Here is a 7138-nt window from a genome sequence, read left to right on the forward strand (position 1 = left end):
AATCTTTAAAAAAAAAAAAAAAAGAGCTAGACGTGACTAAGCTGAGGAAGGCATGCCAAAAGCCAAGACAGGCTGAAAGTTGGCCCTCTTGCCTGAAACACTAAGCCACATTGCGAATGCAAAGGAACGACGGAAGGAAAGTAGAAGTGCTATTCCAGTGAACACATGAATGAGCCTTACTGCAGATATGGTGGAAGTTTTAGTGGTCTCCTTAGAAGATCAAACCAGCCACATCATGCTCTTAAGCCAAAGCCTAATCCAGAGCATGGCCCTAACTCCCTTCAGTTCTATGAAGGCTGCGAGGTGAGAAAGCTGCAGAAGAAAAGTCTGAAGTTAGCAGAGGTTGGGTCGTAAGGTTTAAGGAAATAAGCTGAGTCCATAACATAGAAATGCTAGATGAAGCAGCAGGTATGGATGTAGAAGCTGCAGCAAGTCATCCTGATGATCTAGCTAAAGAATTAGTAAAGGGCACTGAACTGAATGCCAGATTTTCAATGTTATTGAAACACCCTTCTATTGAAAGAACATGCCAGGACTTTCATAGCTAGAGAGAAGTCAAGGCTGGCCTTCAAAACCTCAGAGGACAGGCTGACCCTCCCATTAAGGACTAATACAGCTGGTAACTTACAGTAGAAGCAATGGTCATTTACCATTCTGAAAATCCGAGGGCCCTTAAAGTTTGTGCTAAATTTACTCTGTGTTCTATAAATGGGACAACAAAGGCTGGATGATAGCACATCTATTTACAACATGGTTTTACTGAATATTTTAAGCCCACTGTTGAGACTTACTACTTGCGGGGGGGGGGGAAGATTCCTTTCAAAATATTACTGCTTGTGGACAATGCACCTGGTCACCCAAGATCTCTGAGGAAGATACACAAGAATAATGTTGTTTTTGTGCCTACTAACACAACAGCCATTCTGCATTTCATGGATTAAGGAGTAATTTTGATTTTCAAGTCTTTTTATTTAAGAAATACATTTCATAAGGCTCTAGCTACCCTAGATTAGTGATTTCTCTGATGCATCTGGGCAAAGCCACTGAAAGCCTTCTGGAAAGGATTCACCATTCTGGATGCCATGAAGAACATTTGTGATTCATGGGAAGAGGTCAATATACCGGCTTGCACAAGAATTTGGAAGAAGTTGATTCCAACCCTCATGGATGACTTTGAGGGGTTCAAGACTTCCATGGAGGATGTAACTGTGGTGGAAATTAGCAAGAGAACTAGAACTAGAAGTGGAGCCTGAAGATGGGACTGACTTGCAGCCATCTCATGATACAACTTGAACAGATGAGGAGTTGTTTCTTATGGGTGAGTAAAGAAAGTATTTCTTGAGATGGAGTCCACTCCTGCCGAAGATGCTGTGAAGATTGTCAAAATGACAACAAGAAGTTTAGAATGTTACCTCAACTTTCTTGACAAAGCAACTGCAGGATTTGAGAGGATTGGCTCCGACTTTGAACATAGTTCTAATGTGGTTACCATGTTATTAAACACCATCACATTCTAGAAAGAAGTCATTCATGACAGGAAGAGTCAATTAATGCAGGAAATGTCACTGTCATCTTATTTTAAGAATTGTCATGGCTGGGGCGCCTGGGTGGTTCAGTCAGTTAAGCATCTGCCTTCGGCTCAGGTCATGATCTCAAGATCCTGGGATCAAGCCCCGCATCGGGCTCCCTGCTCAGCGGGGTGTCTGCTTATCCCTCTCACTCTGTGATCTCTCTAATCCTCACTCTCTCTCAAATAAATAATAAATAAATAAATAAATAAATAAATAAATAAATAAATAAGAATTGTCATGGTCGCCACTCTGATCAGTCATCAGCCATCAACATCAAGGAAGACCCTCCACCAGCAAAAAAATTTGGAACTTGCTTAAAGCTCAGATGATGTTTAGATGAAGCCAATGCTCATTTACCATTCCTAAAATTTGAGGGCCTGTAAAGAATAATGACCTTAGGAAGTATTTTTTTTAATTAAAATTAAGGCTTCTGTCCCTGTGATCTCAGAATTCCATACTTGGAAGGACTCTTTGTTGGGGCCCTTGGCAGTAATTGTTCTTTGCACGTCCAGGTAGCATCTGTTGGGCAGGAGGCATGGCAGGAGTGGAAGTTCCTGCATGTTCTCTGCTCCTTCTCTTTCTTGTGTTTGATTTCATAAAAGGCTTTGGGGGCCAGAAGTCTGAAGTCAGAGCGTCAACAGACCACAGTTCCCCTGGAAACCTGGAGGAGAAAGTTCCTTGCCTCTTCTAGCTTGTGAGGTGCCCAGAAGCTTTTGGCCTCTTTTGGTTTATGTCTACACCACTGAAGTCTCAGCCTCCACCCTCACATGGCCTCTTCTTTTCCCTGTGAGTCTACCACACGTGTCTCTTGTGATGATACTTGGCATGGGATCTAGGGCTATCCCAGATAACCTACTGCAACACCTTTCTAAATTCAAAACTGAGGATGCCTGGGTGGCTCAGTCATTAAGTGTCTGCCTTCGGCTCAGGTCATGATCCTGGGGTCTTGGGATCAAGCCCTGCATCGGGCTCCATGCTCAGCGGGAAGCCTGCTTCTCCCTCTCCCACTCCCCCTACTTGTGTTCCCTCTCTCGCTGTGTCTCTCTCTGGCAAATAAACAAATAAAATATTTAAAAAAAAAGAAAAGAAATGACAGTCATGATGCAAACTGATTAAGTCATTTTAATTGGGTCAAATGACCCAGTTAATGGGAAATTTCACCTGGAATTTTCCCAGATAAAGAAATTTTTCAAGTACTTGAAAAATTATAGTTTAATTATAGTTTAACTCATGTTTGGAGCTCTTATTTCCTCTTTCTCCTCTGTTTCTTTGTCTTATTACTTTTTTTCTTTCTTTCCATCTAGCTGTGATGGGAACATTATTCCTAATTTAAATAAGGAACAAGAAGTGAACACAAAGGGAATCATGGAATGATTCTCCCTGTTGTCTGAGGGGAGAGGCACCACATTGGCCTCTTGGACTGAGATGCAGATCCTTTGTTTCCCATTGAGCTTTCTTAGACCCATCTGTGCATCTGTCTATGGGCATTCTGTTTCCAGCCTTACTAAGTGTAAATAGTTTACAAGATTTTTTTTTAATTTTATTCCACAAAACAACTATTATGCAATAAAATGCAGATCTCAACCTGTTTTTATGACTAGAGTGCTAGATCTAGTGTCTATGTTCTGTGTTGTTCGTTATAAAAATTAAAGATTTTTATATTGAATTAAAATAGAACCAAACCCAGCTATGCACTGTTTATAAGAAATATGCCTTAAACAAAATAGAATAGAAACATTATAAAGTATTAGATAGGCAATACAAGGTCAGTATAAATGTTTTAAAAATGCATAGATGATATTTGTTTCAGATAACACAGAATTCAATATATTAAATGGGACAACTGTTATATTTATTCATAATATATACAATCAAAAAGATGAAAATGGCAAGCATGAATATTTTTGTGATAAATAACATCAAAATACACAAACTGAAGTCTGCAAGAAGTAGATGAAAGTGTATCTCAAATTAGTATCCCCATGCAAAGTATCATTATTTCATATAATAATTACTTCAGTTATTGGCTGATAAAGTATAAATTAAAGGAGAAACTAAAGGATAGAAAGGATTGTAGCATAGGATGAAAGAGGTCTCTCTCCAGCAAAAAAAAAAAAAAAAAAAAATATATATATATATATGAATATCTAAAAATCTAAAATATATGAGTGTGCACATACCTACACACTCCATAAACATTCATGTACACTCACATCCCTATTTTTTTTCCCATTTGGAGGATATTTGCTAACCAGTTCATTATTTATGTGAGTAAATAATTTGTCTTGATTTTCATTTATCATTTATTTTGATTTTCCTTTTCAAAATTTTATATTAGACTAACCAAAGTACTTGATGAGGAGATATGGGTAACCAAGAATTGATGAAGAAATGTATACTCTTTAGAGTGTTCCAGTTTATAAATGAAGAATGAATGAAAGAAATAGAATATCCCCATTTGCAGGGCATCTCTACATCTATTTCTTGCAGACTTCATTTTGTGTATTTTGATGTTATTTATCACAATGTAGTATCAAATGTTTGATACTTTTCTTAAAAAAAAAAAAAGTTTTACAAAGTCTACCTAGAACTTACTGAGACTTTTGAAATAACTTGAGTGAAGAATCTGACTAAATTTTTATATTATTTAACTGATTTGTTATAGTTCAATAGCTCACAATTAGACCATATTTTTGGTGAGTCATGCTTATCAAGCATTTCCAAATTATTCACATTAGTCTTCAAAAAAGCATCACTTTATTTTCCCATTATCATTTAACAACTTAATTAAATTACATAATTGTAAAAAGTACAAGTGGTACAACAGTTTTAGGAATAAATACAGCTGATTTTTAGGAAGCAAACAGATCAGTTGTTAAAAAAGTACATGGTAAACTTACAAACTATCTTACAAGTCATCCACTTGCTGGGCAGCAGTCAGTATAATTTCCAGAAGAAATACTAATCTGGTAAATGGATTAAGCATCAATTGCTACTATTTCTTCTTCCTGATACAGCCACAAAACCACCTGCAATCTGCAAATAAGAACTTGTATGAAAATATAGGGGCTTTTGGTGCTTCAAGAGTCCAGGTAAGTGTCATTTTCAATTCTCCCCTTCTTTTCATCAATAAAAAAAGCAATAAATGGCCAACTCTAATATTTGGATTGCACATCCATTGGGTTCATATTTGATTCCTGTTTTCTCTCTGGGCTATAACTGACAGATTCTCAGCTAATCAATTATGAGCCAATTCATTACTTTTTTTTGGCCCAGCAATTCATATGGAATAAATTAGGAGTAAGGTTTATTTTTAAAAAAAGAAAAAAAAAAAAAACAAGAAACAGACCAACAACAACTACAAAAAAACAGTTAAAGGGCAGGAAGTTTACAATGATCTTTCCAAGGTAATAAAGTTGTATAACACCAGGAAATAGTTTTACATACTGGAAGTATAACTTTAGACTTATCCACCCTGATCAGCCCCCTCTCCAAAACCAGACTTTACAAGGGAAAGCATTTACCCCACTGTTCATAATGGTTTCTTTCTGATGTTGCCCACTGAGCAAATAGCCAGGTGACAAGACGAACCTGTTAGTATGTGATGAGTCCAGCATTTTTAGACTGGTGCCAAGAGAGAGGCGTTTGAAGTCTGGCAAAAGATGAAGTAGATGAACCCATATCTTCCCCCGGGTGCGGTGAGCGTTACAGGTGTATTTTACTTTTTCCTGGTACCAATGTTAGGAATTACCTGCTTCTAGAGTCCATGACATCAAAGAGACTCTCTGTCGAAAACTTTGGGCTCTTCACTTTTGGATTTCCGACAAAAAGTAATTGTACTGTTGTAAGTCATCATGAGTAGATTATTTTGCTATGTGCAGTTACTTGTATTTCTATCAGTTTCTATGCAACTTGAACCTCTGTAAGAAAAATAATGTAAAATTATGGAACAGTAATACGTTGTAAAAATAAGCAGCTATTAAAAATAATAAGCTGAATATGAAACTAGTTGATGTTACATATTTATGGGAAAAAAGTGTTGTAGAACATGAATTTCATAAATTTAGTTTTTGTAATTATATTTGATTATTATACCATGCTATACCATATCTTATGAAATTATATATATTTGAAATAAAAATGTCATGTTGTACAGGCAAAGTTAATTAACTCCGGATAGATGTATTTGTGAAATGAGGATATATTCATCATTTTTACTCTATTAACATGTGAACTGTTGATTATTTTAATTGAAGATGCATTATTAATGTGATATTTAAAAATAAAAAGGAAAGGAAGAGCTTAAAATTATTCCACTTCATTAATTATGAAATACATGTGAGTTCAAATAAAAATTTAACATCTTCATGTCTATTACTAGGAAAAAATATTAAAGGCCTATTACTACCATGCATTTTGTTGAAAAATCAAATATTCGACCACAACTTTTTCCTTACAAAAAGCAATTTGCCAATAAATATTTTAAATGCATTTGTCCAAGCAAATTTCTTCTTTTCTCAAGAAAGTAATGAGAAAATTAAAATATCAGTATTTACAACCGTGCTAATTGTAAAATGTAAGTACAAAATGGATAAAATTAAAAACAAATGATCAAGGGAAGGGGGCCGAGGCCGGGTCACCTTTACCGGGCCGGGAAGGCAGGGGTTTAGCTCTGGCAACCGCGCGGCGATGTGGTTCGAGATCCTGCCCGGGTCGGCGTCACGGCCGTGCGCTTGGTCCTCCCCGGCATGGCCACGGCGCACGTCCACAGGTTCAGTGACGGGGGCAAGGAAAAAAGGGTTGCCTGTTACCCATATCAGTGCAGTTTGATGCAAAGAGATAGGCGGGTCTCTGGAGTTAATCGTTACTATGTGTCAAAGGGTTTGGAGAATATCGATTAAGAAAGCATTTTCCTGATTGATGAAAAATAAGTCAGTCATACTCATCTACCCCTTCTAGAAGGTTATGCAGTGTATTAATGTCGTGCCTAATAAAAACAACAAAAAAGTAAAAACAAAACAAAACAAAGCAAAAAACAAATCATCAATGCCTTTGTGAGGAAGCAGTTATATAAATTAAGTCTTATAAAGCTGATGAACAGTTTTTCATATGAAAACAATGGCTTATGTGGCCAAATAAAGCTAACATTTAACGAGTCCTTACTAGGTATCATTTACTTCTCAAGACTGTTTAATGTTTTCTGTTTTTTCTTTTTCCTATTTTACAGAGGAAATGTCTCGCATTTAGAGAGGTCGACTCCCTGCCCGAAGACAAAGAGGTGATCAGAAGCAAGTCGGTTTTTCAATTCCATCTACTGAATCCAGAATATAATTGTTTATTTATTTACTTATCTATTTATTTAGTTAGTTATTTTAGAGAGGGAGAGAGGGCGAGGGGCAGAGGGAGAGAGATAGAACCTTACACCCAGCGTGAAGCCCAACACAGGGCTCGATCTCACAACCCTGAGATGGTGACCTGAGCCCAAATCAAGAATTGGATGCTTAACTGCCTGAGCCACCCAGATGCCCCTAGGATATTTTTAAAAATATATTTATAGTAAGCTAAAG

At 36.8% G+C, this 7138-nt stretch overlaps 1 pseudogene; it reads left to right on the forward strand.

Annotated features, from left to right (window-relative positions):
• The first annotated feature begins 6192 nt into the window (after positions 1-6192).
• Positions 6193-6702, forward strand: LOC118531916 (NADH dehydrogenase [ubiquinone] 1 alpha subcomplex subunit 1 pseudogene; annotated as a pseudogene).
• Positions 6703-7138: the final 436 nt, after the last annotated feature.

This window comes from Halichoerus grypus, chromosome 12, assembly GCF_964656455.1.
Source record: "Halichoerus grypus chromosome 12, mHalGry1.hap1.1, whole genome shotgun sequence".
Lineage (NCBI taxonomy): Eukaryota > Metazoa > Chordata > Mammalia > Carnivora > Phocidae > Halichoerus > Halichoerus grypus.